Source organism: Caloenas nicobarica, chromosome 15, assembly GCF_036013445.1.
Source record: "Caloenas nicobarica isolate bCalNic1 chromosome 15, bCalNic1.hap1, whole genome shotgun sequence".
NCBI classification, from domain to species: domain Eukaryota; kingdom Metazoa; phylum Chordata; class Aves; order Columbiformes; family Columbidae; genus Caloenas; species Caloenas nicobarica.
The window spans coordinates 11,782,600-11,797,492 of NC_088259.1; the positions used below are offsets into that span (position 1 = coordinate 11,782,600).

The 14,893-nt window shown below is 43.4% G+C and overlaps 1 protein-coding gene across 2 annotated transcripts in view; it reads right to left on the reverse strand.

Annotated features, from left to right (window-relative positions):
- Positions 1 to 14,893, reverse strand: part of CDH4 (cadherin 4) — a 431,673-nt gene that overhangs the window by 94,342 nt on the left and 322,438 nt on the right. The gene's annotated exons all lie outside the window — the stretch shown is intronic.

Sequence of the window (14,893 nt, forward strand, 5' to 3'; positions counted from 1 at the left end):
TATGGATGTTTAAACAACTTTAAAGATTGGAGCCCGAGAGCTGCATAAATGTAATACCACTGTCAATTTTGACAAGGAGCCTGTGCACCAAAGGTTTGGGGAAAAGCCAGGAAAAGTGTATTCCACATATTTTCAGCTATTTTCCTCCTCTTTTATTCATGATGATTCTCTAGGAATCATTGAAATTCTGTCTTTTTGCCTTAGATGTGGAAGAATCTACACGCACAAAAACACTGTTTACATGTTACTGAAACCCTAAGCTCCTTAAAGTGTCCAAATTGTTCAGCCATACCCAGAGTCTCCCAGCCATTAATCACTTCTGAAAATGCTGTCTGCAAGCTCCCACACCATGTTCTCAGTCCCTGCGATTGTAGACACAAATACACCCGTGAAATTCTAAGAACCGGGCTGTTTGCTCCTTCTTTGTCCAAACCTGATGGCTTGACGAGGCAAGGCTGGCAATGCCCGGTGGGACGTCACCATTTCATTTGACTGTTAGTTGAGGAAAAGCATGTTTGGCATGTTGCTTTCGAAACCCCTTCCCTCCCATACCTTGAGAACCACACAACAAACCAAATCAGCATGACGAACTACACGAACCTTGGATACAGAGCCGAGAAAATAAAAAAGGGAGGTTAACATGTTGTCCTAGCAACCCTGACTATCTCTTTAAACCCAAATTTAATTTTCTGTTTAAATGCTGAAAGAAGTTCTTGCAACAGCATGACTATTCTCAGAAGAAAATGCAAGGTGCAAATAAATCACTACCCCCCGCAACACCACAAACTGTCTTGGCGGTGTAAAAGCGACGTGCATAAATTTTACCCTAACAGGTCTATGAATACAAGAAAGTAGTGGGAAGGTAATAGAAATCTCCTCGCTGAGTGCACGTTAGCATCTCTGCTACGGCAGCTGCACGCTCCGAGGAGCCTGAGTGGGCTCAGCGGGATGCAGGAGGTCTGTGCACCCACCAAAACAGCCCCAAATTTGGGGAGCAAAGATGGTTTCCCAAGGGAAGAGGAGGCTTCGCTTGTCAGGCAAAGGAACTGGGACAGGGCTGTGGGTTGCTCTCGTGTTCCTCCCGCACGGGATCGGCTGCTATCTCCTCCTCTCCGGACACGGGAGGCTGGCAAGATGCTGCAAAATAACATCAGATCCCCCGGCTCTGAGCACCTCCTTTGACGCCTTTGTCCAGATCGTTACCAAGTTTGTACACTGTTTTCTTTGCACTGCCTCCGCCAAATAGTCTGCTCCCGCTAACGGCTAATAATGTCAGTTATTACTAGACACTGCCAGGATTGATTCGTGCTGCACCTACAGTCCTGGCGCTGAAGGTCAGGGAATAGAGACAGTTTCATCTGTCTTTTCTCTACAGGATTCACTGCTAGTTTAGGCTTTTAGTACCAAGGAAAACTGATTTGACTTACACCGGTGTAATCACTTAAAAGAGGTACTGGGGACACTGTCAAAGTGCCCTCATGCTGCACACAACGCTTTATACAGGTTTTTGTGGGCCCAGTGGGTATTTGTAATAGGGACCTAAGCAGACAGGTATGAATCCAATTTTCATTAGCAAATCCGTGGGTGAAAAAGAGGATATTAAAATCAAGCTTTGCTTGCACAACTGTGGCTTTACTGACGGCAACCGAGTCACCAGTTCAATAACTGAAATTCACAGTCCCCATTTTGAGAAAGTCAGCTTCCACCCTGCCAGGCAGAAAGGGCTGAACGTTGATTTTTCTGTGAATGTCTGTGCAAATGTATAGCTCAAGTAAGAGAGTTCAAGCTCTAACCCGCTACGTACACATTTTTAGATAGGCTTAATGTAAGTGAAAATGTAGGAAGCCGCTGCTGGACCTCTGAGCTCTGAGGTGGGGTTCCCAGTTTGGCTCAACCATGGCTGCAACTGGAACACAAGTACCAAACGGCAAACCAGCTCCAAGGAACTAAGATGGACGCAATTTTAACCTGAATCATGGAAGAGGAGAGTCTGTTAGTTCTTTGTGGACATTTTTCTGCTCTATTTCCTGTTGCATACAGTACCCAGATGCCATCGTGATAGAAGCATTAGAAATGCATAGAGAGAGACAGAAACGGGGAAAAGGAGGCTGGATTTAAATATTCAGTGCTAAAGGCACTATATTTTATTTTCAGGAAATGCAGATAAACAGCAGCTCTCTAAGAAAGCTATGTACAGTTTAATAAAGTGTATGCTATAGGATGTCCTTGCAGCGCTTTTATTAGCATTAATAGGGTCTAAGCTGTCTGTATGTAAATCATTGCAGATCTAGGAGATGAAATATATCATAAGACCCACAACTTACCCAATCACAGTAAGAAAAATCCACGAGCTAATTATACCGCATTGAGCAAAACAGATAGGGGGAAATATGTTGCAAATATTCAGCAATGACTCATTATTTGTTGTTAATTGCCATCGTACTGCAATGGTTTGCCTGTTACCTGTACTTAATTCCATTTCCAGTAAGAATACAAGGACCTTAAGTGTTCAGAAAAAAAGCAAGAAGTAGCACTTGTCACAGAAAGTTGCAAAGACCATTGACAATGAAGCATAGTATGTATTACTACCAAAGAGATATTCATCACACAAAGGCACATGCTTTTTATACTGGAACATATAATTTTAGCACTCTTAATGAGATTTGAAAAAAAAAAAAAAAAAAATTTTTTTTTTTTTACAGTAATCCTGTAGCATTTTGACCAAAGGTTTCATTTGCATAATTCCCAGGGTGCAATTTAGTAAATCTCATTGAGAAGCTAAGAACATTATCTGGATACAATGTAAGGTTTAATTCTTTTGTTGAAACCGTTCCTGTAGTAGTTTACAATAATAATAATAATAATAATAATAATAACAACGATAATAATAATGATGAAACCTCTATTCCTAAGGAGCTCACTAGATCAGGAGAAAAAATTACTAGCTGGGGGAATTTACCAGCTCAGAAGAGAGTTGCTTTCTCATTCTTCTATGCCTGGGAAGCGAGAAGACGGTAACATACCTGCATGATAATCTTCTGACTGGAGAACATACACACCTTTTTTTTTTTTTGCATTTATCTTTACTTTTACAACGCAGTCAAGAGTAATGTGGGGTTCTGGGTGTGATGGGTGCAGGGCTCCAGATGAGACAGGTTACAGAACGGGTGGCAGAAGGACAGTATTTCTTTTCTGCATTTATACATTTTCTACACAAAGAACCCTTGGAGCTTTGAGCTCCCCGAGCGCCAGGCACTGTACAACCCTGCGTATGATGATGGCTGATGATCACCATAAGAGGAATTTGCTTGTAAAGCAGCTTTTACCCTCTAAAACATCCCTTGGGAGCTTCGATTGGGTTGTTACGTTGGTGAAAGAAAATGCCCCAGACAGAAAGACAATTTACAGTGGAAGATGCGATCCCCTGATCCTGTCCTATTGTGCGAACGTGGGAAATTTCCACGCAGGAACCCTGGGACGCTGAGTATCCTCACCTGCGCTGACAGGTACAAATGGACCATCTGGGAACCCTGGGACCAGCCCCCAAATCCACAGAGGGGACATGGAATGGAGCCAGACGCTGACCTCGCACTGCCAGAGCTCCGCTTGGCCATGGCAGGGCAGGACGCACAGCCTCGGTCCAGAGCGGGGGCTGCGGGTCTGAGCTGGAAGCATCGATGCGCCATCCCAAACGGAGCACAAGGGCTGCAGTCACGCTTCACAACCCTGAACCACAACACCAAGAGCTTGACTCAGCTCCCATTTCTCTAGAGTAATCCCAGGAACAGAAGAAATCGGTGCGATTTCGCAGATGGGTATTTTCCACCGCGGGTTCCGATATAGTAACTAAGCTGTGTGGAAATTAACGTTGCAGCTCTTGAGATAATACAGGGCTAAGCCCTTCAGAGCTGAGTTTCTGCTTTGTAGAGATCTCACATTTAGATGGGCTTGAAAAGCAGCCTGTGGTTGTGACACAGGACTGCATCCTGCTTTTAGAGATAAAATCTTAGGGTTTATGCATCTCCATCAGGAGTAACCGGGTAGCTAAACTGTTCCCACACGCTTTGCTGAGAAGCAAAATTTCAACAGACGAGCTCCTTTGAGGTACCAGATTTTATCGCTCTGTTTTGCTCCTGTTGATCCATATCCTTCTTGTGCTCTTAGCACTTCCATTTCTCACGCGGGGTTTTGAATTTACGAGCCCTCTCATCCCAGCAGACGCCAGGAAGAACCGCAAATCCCCGTAACTCTCAGGGCGGAGGCGATGCAGACTGTGGAAAGCTATATGGGCAGCAGACTGGAGGACACCTGTGAGTCCACAAATTACATGGTTTTTGGAGCACGACACCGCCAGAAAAAAGTGGCCCAATGGAGATTGTTTAGCTCTCAGTAAAGGAAATGCCTGGAAGCCCAGGATCCAGGTGTGTAAGGAAAGGCTGAATGAACAGGGACAACTGAGCCTACAGAAGAGAAGACAGGACTGTAACAACACTATCCCTGTACCTAACAACCTGTATTTAGAGGATTTCACTGAGCTGTATACAGTCTGGGTTCTGCCCATCACTGCGCCATGGTATATGTAAGTACCTGGGAACACATCTAGAGAAAGCAAAGCAGGCCGTTTATACACTATTGCATTTCCTATCCACAGAGCAAATTAGAAAATAAATTTCCTTTGAAGTTCTCCAACTTGCTCTGCAACAGTATGGAGTTACGAATGCCCTTCAAAAAACAATTAATTTCCCAAATCTCCCATAGAATACTATGCAACATTTGCACTAACATGACCTGGGGAAACTGAGACTTGATTTTTTTGTTTTATAAAACCCATTATAGTTATTAATGAACACATAAAATAATGTAAATGATAAGCAGTAAGTGTCTTTTATTACTAGGCTCTTAGCTATTTTGCCCATTAAGAAAAGCAAATTAAAATAATTGAAGACTATAATCTGTCATGCATTCAAAATGCTCCATAGAAATTCAGACAGGCAAACATATTCAAAGTCTTTAAATGAGCACACTTAAGAGTCAGTCTAAGCATTCCAGGATTGGCTCATTAATTTTAGTGGAAATATTTTAATTCAGATACTCTTACTGCTTATTGAAATCCTTGCTAAGGACTGACTTATTTATTTTTAACTGAATTTGCAATATGTTTAAGTCATTTGTATAAAAGTTTGTAACTCTTATTTCACAGCTGTTTCAGAAGCCAGTAAAGAGACACATCTCCAGCCCTGTATCTCCAAACAAATTACAATGTGCTGCTTAAAGAATCATACATGGTTTCAATAAATAGATGTAAAAGTCAAACAGACAGAGAAAAATTAAGACAGATTTGGAGGCCCAACCAGCTTAAGGTGATATTTATTAACTTCTGTCACCTTTTATCACCCTTGCCAATGATCCCAAGCTACTTCCCAGAAAGAAAAAAAACCCCAAAAGATCCTCAAGAACACTTCAGCTGTCTTCAGAGAAAACCATCTATTCTGCACCTGGCAAAGAGAATGCTTTGACACGGCAAGGGCAGCTATCATGTTTGAATAAAAGGAATATTTCCACTAACTAAACCACTGGGCTTAACAGCAGCCTGAAAATCTTTATCCATTACTGGACAAAACAACTATCAATTGAGCTGTTTCCCATGGTGGCAGCATTTGCAAACTAGGTTAAGTAGGAAAAGATCTCAACTGGTACAGAAAGAAAGGCTGGAAATGCTATTTATGTTTGTAATTATGGATTTCTTCCTCCAGTTGGGACTGGTTTCATCTCAGGTGTAACTTGCTAAAAACTTTGTGTCTGATCTAAGATAAACCGAAGACAAACAAGCCTTTCCAGACTGAAATTCATCCTCCTGTCTTGGAACGCTTAAGGACACATCAAATTTCCCATAAGAAATGGTTCTCTCTTTCCATATACTGTAGAGATAGAACCAAGGACTACACTTAGACTAGATACCTTATTTGTACATGGCATACTGAGATTCACTGCAATGAATACCACTCTTCCTGCAGTTACAAACAGCATTTCTCTACTGCCACTATTACTATGCAAGAGCTGAAGTTTCTTCCTCTATTTAAACTCCAAATCCAAACCGTAAAAACGCTCCCTCTGTCCTAATGGCTGGATGTCTCATGCCAGGTTGAATCTTCCTCTGCTCCAGTGGAAATCTGTGCAAAGTGATTGATAACATATTTATTTTGATGATGAAATGGAGTAAAACGAGTATGCCCAAGAGCTCAAAGCTGTGATTTAAGTTACTAACGTAACTGATGACATAGCCCGCATTAAAGAAAGAAATGAAACTATAAAATGATTGAACTCCAAGCAGAAGAACCTCTGCTGCCCGCAGAGGACCTTGTTCCCAGCCAGCTCTCCCGTTTCCAACCAGGAGAAGTTTGCTGCTTCTGCATGGACCCTGCGAGCGCTTGGCTGAGGAGCTTCACCAAATGTTCAGCTGCTGAAGCTTCCAGCATTTCACGGGTCCTTTGGCTTTCGCGTGGCTCCCACCGTCCAAGGGCTGCTCTCCAATGCAGCAGGTCCCTCCAGGCCAATTATGTCCATGTGGTTTCGTTTCTCCAGAGCTTTCCCTGTGCCTGTCAGTAGCTTTGATACTCTTCATTTCCTCTCTCCCTTCTAGGTTATTTTTTGAACTGTTTACCACGGTTTTTCTCCTCTACCTGGACGAAGATGTAACATCGAGCAGATGGAGAACAGGAGAATATAAATCAGGCTCAGCAAGGAGATTGTAATGCAGAGGGAGAGAAAAATTTCTGCCTGCGATTCTGGCCAATAACCATGTATGACCCCACGCATAAGTACGGGACAAAAATGAACTTGTCAGACTCATGGTCCAATTCAAAACTACCATTCTTCTGCTTGGAATAAAAGCAAAATAACAATCCCTTTGCCTAGGAAACCAAATTTCTTATGTGTTCAGATGAGATGCTACAAGCACAGAATACCTGGCGTGCAGCAGTGCAACCCAGCTCAGGATCTGCCGCATTTTAACTTTGCTTTCCTACCTGCTGGAATGGCAAAGAATGTATGTTCTAGCACGAGTTGTCTGGCTACAACGAGGCTGAGGTCTGCAGGATTCGCAGGGCCAGTCTGCTCGCTGTGTAACTCCCCAGTTGGGACAGGGTTTCCGACTGGTGACTTGGGACCGACAGCAGCCCAGACGATGCCAGCCCTGCCAAGTCTCTGTGTTCACCAGCAAAGACTCAGTAAATTGTAATTTGTTGCATGGTCTTCATGATTAAATAATTAAGCAATTTTCATTACTCGCTATTACAAAGGTCAAGAAGCTAATGTGCCTGTATCAGGAACTGGCCAATGCTAATGGATCTTCCACATCTAATGGTAATTGATACGGCAGAGTGATTTCTAAAGCAACATGTGCCTTTCTTCAGCCGGTTCAGTTTTCAAGTACTCCAGTGTGGAAATGCTTCAGACTGCAGCCAGGTGAGCGAGAGGGGGGAGAGCAGCTCTGATAGGAAAGGAAGATTATTACAGATCAGCGGAAAACCACCATGTGACCAATGTCTTATCACTGCCAGAACGTTGATAGCAGGAGCGACAAAACTCCTTCTTACTACTCTTTCTCTTATCTCTCTCACAAGAGAGCAGATTCTTCAGCGCGGTGACTGAAGGCATCCCAGTGCAGCGGCACGTGCTGCTATCGGCTGAACGTTGGCCCTGGAGAACTAAGGCCGGTTCACGCTGTGCGAGATGCAAGTGCCTGATATGAAGTCACTGGGATTTGAACCAGACGCACGAGCCCTCCTCTGCTGTAGAGGATGCTCTGTGACAAAAGGTCAAAGAAAATACCTCAGAGTTCAAAATACACTGTTCTACTGCTGCGCTGGAGGAGTCGTGACCGGCAAGAGATCATCCTTCTTAATCTATTTATGAAGGGCTACACACTGTTATCCTTCCAAAGGGTTCCATCCTGCAGCGCCTTCTTGCAGCTGACCCTACTGCAGTCTGCTATGGCTATACCTAAACCAAGATTAAGTCAAAATAAATCAATCACAGCAGTGGGACTTAGTCCTCATTTCTTTTTGATGTGTGTCTGTTCTGAAGCCTCATGCCATGTCTGCCACAAAGCCAGGCAAAGAGGTTCCAGCACCTTTCTGGGTAAAACTGAGCAGCAACCCCAAATTTCAGTGCAGAAGATAACCACGGGCAGCAAACACTGACCTACACAAGAGTAACCTGATCACTCTACCTAATGATCGGAGCCCTCAGCTAGTATAAATCAGTGCAGACTCACCGGCTTCAAACAGAGCCATGCTAATTTATTTCAGCTGGCCCATGGCATTTAAAAATTAAGCTACACAGCAGAAGAACAGGGAAGAACAATCTTTGTACGACATGCAGCAATTTGACACAAGCACGATTCCTCTTGGTAGAACAGTGAGCTTGGACACAGGGAAAAAGGATTCACTGGAGAACAAACATACTTGTGTCTTCATGAAGGGAGCTTTTCCCAGACTTAAGGGATATAATAGGTCTTAGCATGACCTTTGCTTCTGCAAGGAGCTCCGGCTTTCCCGATCACATATAGCCATGCATTGAATCCACATTTTGCACGACACCTAGAGATATTACAGATCATGCAGAAGCGGTGCTGAGGCATGACTGCGAATGCTAGTCTCAGCATAAAATTAAGCTTTTGGACCTGTCTGCAAATAGCTAACAATAGGAAACAACAATAAAACCCTCTAGCTTGTGTATTTTGGAGAACAGAATCTGCTGAGGCTCATGTTTGAGACACCACTTCAGGATGCTTGCAGAGCAGGATTTAGAGCTCTGCCGTTCTCAAAGTCTCTCTAATAAGTTTAATCACAGGAAAAGCAAACCCATTCGTTTGTTCTGTAGGGCAGAACACACGGCACAGTGCATACCGAAGTTATTTCGATGGTCAGTAAAGGGAACCACCAACTGTGAGGAGGCAGAAAATGAGTTCTCCTTATGCACTACAGGAGCAATGCTAACGGGCATCAGTGCAGGTTTAGCCTTTACCATTTATTCTCCACTGAACGAAGCCAGCGTGAGCTGACTTTAGTCTCAGGCTTCATCCTTATATGCTATGCAACTCTCAGACGAAATACTGGATTTTTTTGGTAACTTTTCCCTGATGACCAAATTCTGCCCATGGATGGGTAAGTCTGCTTTCTTCTACATCGTGTAACAGCAGCTAAGCAGGGTATCCGAGAGCTGCTTTTTTCCTTCAAGCAACTGCTGAGCAAGACACGGCAAGAACTCCCCCAGCAGCTGCAGCTCCCCCACTTGGGCCCCACATTTCAAAGGCACCTTTTTCCCACTGGTGTGGGTGTCCTCAGACTCAAAGAACCATCATTTCTGCAAATCTGCTTCGTGCATTAGGGAAGGGAGATTGCCTTCTAGGAAATTTCAAACCTAGCTGAACTCTGCTCATTTGGAACAAATTCGCAGGGCTGAATTTTTGGCAAGTTTTTCTCTTTCATTAACTGTACGTCTGTGAGGGTCAGATCTGAGACCCCCTGCTTAAGTTGACTTGAATTCATGTTAGACTTATGCATATGACTTATTGACATGCTGCTTCTACACATGCTTTTAAGACAAGATGCAGACAGGTCTGCTTCAGGACATGGTTCCATATAATTGTTTTAATATATATATATTTTTTTAAACAGTCATTTTCTGGCATGTTTTAGTGCCTTTTTACATCTCACTTCCCTTTATGGCACATTCTGGTTTTTTAATTTAACCCCTCAAAGCCAGTAACGGTCCTCAAAAGTCACAAGCAGGCACACAACCACAAGCCTCCTACCCCCCCAAACCCCAATAACCATGACCACGTTCACATAGGTAGGTTGGTTTGCAGAAAAACAAAATTGCCATTTGCCTTTTCAAGCACTTCCAGAATAGGTGTGAGGTGCAAACCACTCGCTCAGATTTTCTGTGCTTGGTGGACTTGGTTGACAAGGATAGTGGAGTTAATTCTGATCTGGGATGCTGGTGTTCGGCTGCCTTTTAATTGCAGATGCTCTGACAGCCATACCGAATTTCTTGTTCAATTTTTTTTTGCAGTATTATTAATTGATAATTTGATTTCCGATCTGGTGAATTACATGCGACTCCTTCACCATCAGTTAAATGACAAGTTTAGAGCAGAATAGTTTAGGTAAGCAGATTGTCAGTGCTTATGGCTGTAAGACATAATTATGTACAGCCAACTGTGTAGCGCGCTTGAAAAAATTATAAGCCTAGGCACAGAAATTAAAATTATTTCAAGATGAAGTTGTACAAATACAGCTGCAAAAAGCTGCAAAATCCTATTAATTTATTCCAACTGTAGTGGGTAGTGCAGTGGGGTTCCAGCCCCCGCCGCCTTGGCGAAGAAAGTTTAACTATAACATGCAACGAGTCAAAGGCTGGATGTTTAAATCCAAACATGGCTCCTGAAAACTATTTCAGCTATTATTTATGTACTCATAAACTTCTGCGCATCAGCTGGTAACTTGGCATGACGACTCCTCAGCGTGTCAGGGCAAACATTAAACGTTAAATTACCATATGTCAGCTTAGGGTAGTTAATAATTCTACCACATCTTGGACAACTTGAAGGCTTTTCTGAAACTGCTGTCAAATAGAATCTTTCCTTCAATCAATAAAGCAGCACAATAAAATATGCTATTTGTGGTGAAAGAATAGATTAGTAAAATACTGGAAATGCAACTGGCAGGGTCTAATTCCATTTTTTAAGCAGAGATCCCCACTATGCACATCAAACTTTCGACAAGGCACCCCACACAAGGAGGTGTACGTGTCTGCACCTCACCCATCTATTTCTCTGTTATGTGCACATCTGGTTTGCCACGAACCCCCCTACAATCCCCGAGCTGCGTGTTACCTGCAGGTCTAACAGGCAGGAGTTAATTACGGGAGCAATGTTTGTTCCACGCCGCTGGGTCTATCAATTGCAGCCAGAGGAGTAGAACAGAGCACGACTGTGAGCACAGAGAACCCATCCGACCTTCTGCTTGTTTTCCAAGCTGTGTAATAGAGATATCTCTGACAATACTGAGAATAAGGACCAGCGGTAATCTCTGGGAACAACCAAAATGCAGAAATCTGCACGCTGGGCTTTATTTAAAGGGGTATTGCCAAGCCCAAAATGCACTTCTGCTGCCACTTCTACTCTCAGTCAAGTACAGCTACAACTAACACGTGCTACTGCGGTATGTAAAACAGACTGGAAGGAAATGTTATTTCCTCTGTGCATTTGACAGCATCAATGACACTTTCCAAGAGATTCAACACCAGCAAATCAGGGCCAGATCATCAGTGCAACTGTGTTCCTGCCCAAACACCTGAAACTTAAGTCAAATTATTTCTAGGGCTTGCTGCACGACTTCCTACGAATACAGGGAAAATCTGGCCCCTGCTTCCCATAGAGTAGCCACAGGCCATTTGTAGCCTCTACTTAAGCCCTGGAAGGGAGTTTTACTTAACACAAACTGAAAGCAAAGGTGCTGCGTTGCAGATGGCTTTGCTGCGCAGCACCCAGCCCAGACCCTGCCCTGCAGGAGCAAAGCTGGGAAACCCTGCTCTGGTTTCTGCTTTTGAAGCACAAATGAGATCTGACCTCTTACAACACTTCTGTGTTTTCTTGTGCTCTTTGCTCTGTCCACTATATCCACCCTTGTGTTGGACTTTATAGTTCAACTCTAAATCTGAAATACGCCCTCCAGCTCTTACAGATCCACCCCATCCAGCACACACGTCTTCTTAAAGACTTGCTGAAAACTGGTGACAGTGGATGTGAAACATGGTGGTCCATAACAACCTTTAAAACCACCAGTAGTGAATAAAGGAAAACCATTTCACATAGAACATTTCTGAACTTTTTTTTTTTTTTTTTTTGTAATTCAGGTCACTCCAACCGATTCTCCGCTGCTGACAGATTTAGTTGGAGTGGTTGTTCTCAGGCTGCAGGGCCCTGAGAAAGTGATGGGAGAGTCGCTGGTGGCAGGAAATTGCCTTCATAATACTTTCAATTTAAAAAAAGTTGATAATGACACAGGGAATAGGTCCTGTGGGAACCAGGAGAGCTGAAAATAATCCACCAGTGAAGGACATGTGAACTGTTGACTTCAGGCATTTAATTGGGATGGAATTACAGGGCATCTTCCTCTATCAATCCCATACATACTCAAAAGGTGATATTAAGAAGGAACAGATTATTATTATTTCATACAGTATTTTTTTTTTTTTTAATCAGAGGAAATGAAAATAGTCTGTCACATACCAAACCCACACGGCTGCTTTCTAAGGCATGCCTTGCTCCCCGAGCTAGTGTAAATCAGCACGGCTCCCTTCAGTTCAGTGCCTGTACACCGATTTCCACTGGCTGACAAGCTGACCGGTATTTTTGCAGCAATTAGAATGGGATATCGCTTCATGTTTATTTCTAGGAAAGCTCAAAGTTGGCTCTTGTGCCTTTGAGAAGCTAGATGTATGTGAGGAAATGATGTTTCTTCAAACTCTAAATCTTCAAGGCTTTTTTTTTTTCTCTTTAATAAGAAGCAGGAGGAAGATTTCCTGACCCTCTGAACTACCCCTGGTTTTGAATACGCTACATGGCATGCCTGTAAACAGAAGAAGAAAGCTCTTATGTGAAACTTCTTAAACTGCAGAGGATGACAGACAGCAAATGGGATGCAAGCCAAGGAACATGACAATTAGCACAGAGAAAGTTTTCAGGGTTTATTCCATCAGTCAGCACTTAAGGAGGCTTTGAAGGGGAAAAAGCATCCTTTTATATATTAATCCATTACTGCACTTTCCCCCCATTCCGTGGATTTAGTGCTTAGCTGCTAAATATCTATATGCAGAGCTTTATTAAGAGGAGTTGGTTTACTTTTTGAAAGATTCCACATCCATTAGTTTATAGAGAGAAAAAAGGCAAAATCATTTCGCCTGCTGCAATATCCAGAGTTTAAATGACGATTTACTCTTCCCCAGTTTTTAGTACTTAAAGATGGGGATGAGAGCAAAGCCAGCATTGCCTGCAATGCCATTTCTGGTCATCGCCTTACTAAAGAGTCGGGTTGTGCTACAGATGATAAAGCAACTCAGTGAAAGTAAAGGAAAACCCCCCCACATTTCACCCTCTTCCTGTTCTTTCTTGGCAGGCTTCACATCTGAAGAGGCACCTTACTGTTCCAAGATAAAATATTTTCTTTTTTCTTTAAAAAGAAAAAGTTCTCTCAAGCAAGAAGTTGGGCAACAGCAGGGGACAATGCCATGCCAGTATTAATTAGCAAATTCCAAATGAATCATAATTTGTGCTTAGCGGGGTATGCTTGAAAGCCATGTGAGCTTTTAAAATGCTACGTTGAACATAATAGTTGCAGCTTATTTTTATATATTTTTTAATAAGACTAACAAAGAGTCGCTTTGGAAGGGCATATAATTCATTCCCTCCATGGCCCTGTTCCCAGGCATTTGTGCTCTTGCCCATCTCTTTGTTCAGAGGATGACATTCCCCTTAGCTCAACCCTTTTGGTTCCAGACCACTACCGAGGGACAGCATTTTTCCTCTAATTAAGAGGTGGCATGTGTGGTTGTCCACACCGCGCCCCCAGTCACCCAGCATGGGGTGCACTGTGACATGCCACACTTGTCATTTCCGTGGCTCTTTGATCCCAACTCCCCAGGACTCCAAAATTCGCTTTCCCCGCTGAAGAGCAATGGATCTCGGTCCCAGGGCTCCCACCGCTCTATCCGTTGGTGCTTCTATGGACCCAACTCCCTGCCCCAGCATGGGAGGCAGAGCTGAGTCGCGGCTACATATGGCAGCAACCGCAGCGACGGGCTCTGATCTTAATTTCGGGATTATTTAGGTTGTGATTGAGCTGGGGCACCTGCCTGTGCAAGGCTCATCAATTCTCTTTGATTTGGAAGGCTCTGTGCATCTGTGTCAGACTGTGAACTCCAATTTCAATGCAAAGCTTCATTGCTGTTTTTCCTCCCCCCTCTCTTTCATTTCTATATTGAGTTTAAAAAGACACAGGAGTCAAGAAAAGAAATTGGTGCACCGGTAACAGGGCAAGCACTAATGGGAGGTTGTGAGCATTTTTTCAGGTAGCACACAAGGAGAAAAAGATGCCCTTGGTGATCTAAAAAACGCCAGCATTTCAGCTCTGAAATTCAAAGTGATGGTGAATAAACACCAGATCAGAGCGAGAGCATCTTTGACCACCTGATCTGAGCTCCCTCAAAGGCTCAGGAAGTTGATACAGAAAGTTTCATTGGCCGCTTGAGCAGGTGGCAGAAAGACCGCACAGATACTTAGGATATGGTCAGACCAAGCCATGGCCAACTGGGGTATGGAGATTCAGATTCAGAGGAGAAGATGGATGGATGGAACAGCCCAGGTGTCCTTTCTGCCATAGGAGACCAATGCCTTCCAGGGGAAAAGCTCTTTCAAAGCGAGGAGAGGCAAGGAAAGACACTGCAATTTTTAAAGGATTATGGTCTGAACACAAAGAATGTTCCAAAGCAATAAAACTCATACAATAAAACATTATCATTTTTTCTAGGCCTGTGTATTTCTTGAACCAGCTCCAGGAAGAGCAGTTGCAGCCACTGTTCCTAACCCTGTGTGCACGTTGGCTGGGAGGAGGAAGAAAAAAGGGAAAACAAAGAAAATACAATCCCCTCCCCATTCTGTACCAGGACAACCCTGCTCCTTGCAGAAAGCAGGTTGTGGAAGGATTCAGCAACATGAAATCACATCACACAGTGTGGGTTTAACCTGACTCAAATGTGTCCACCATGACTTAGCAAGAACGGTGACAATTGTGAGATTTATGTCTCCTTATGCCTTCCCTTACCCTGG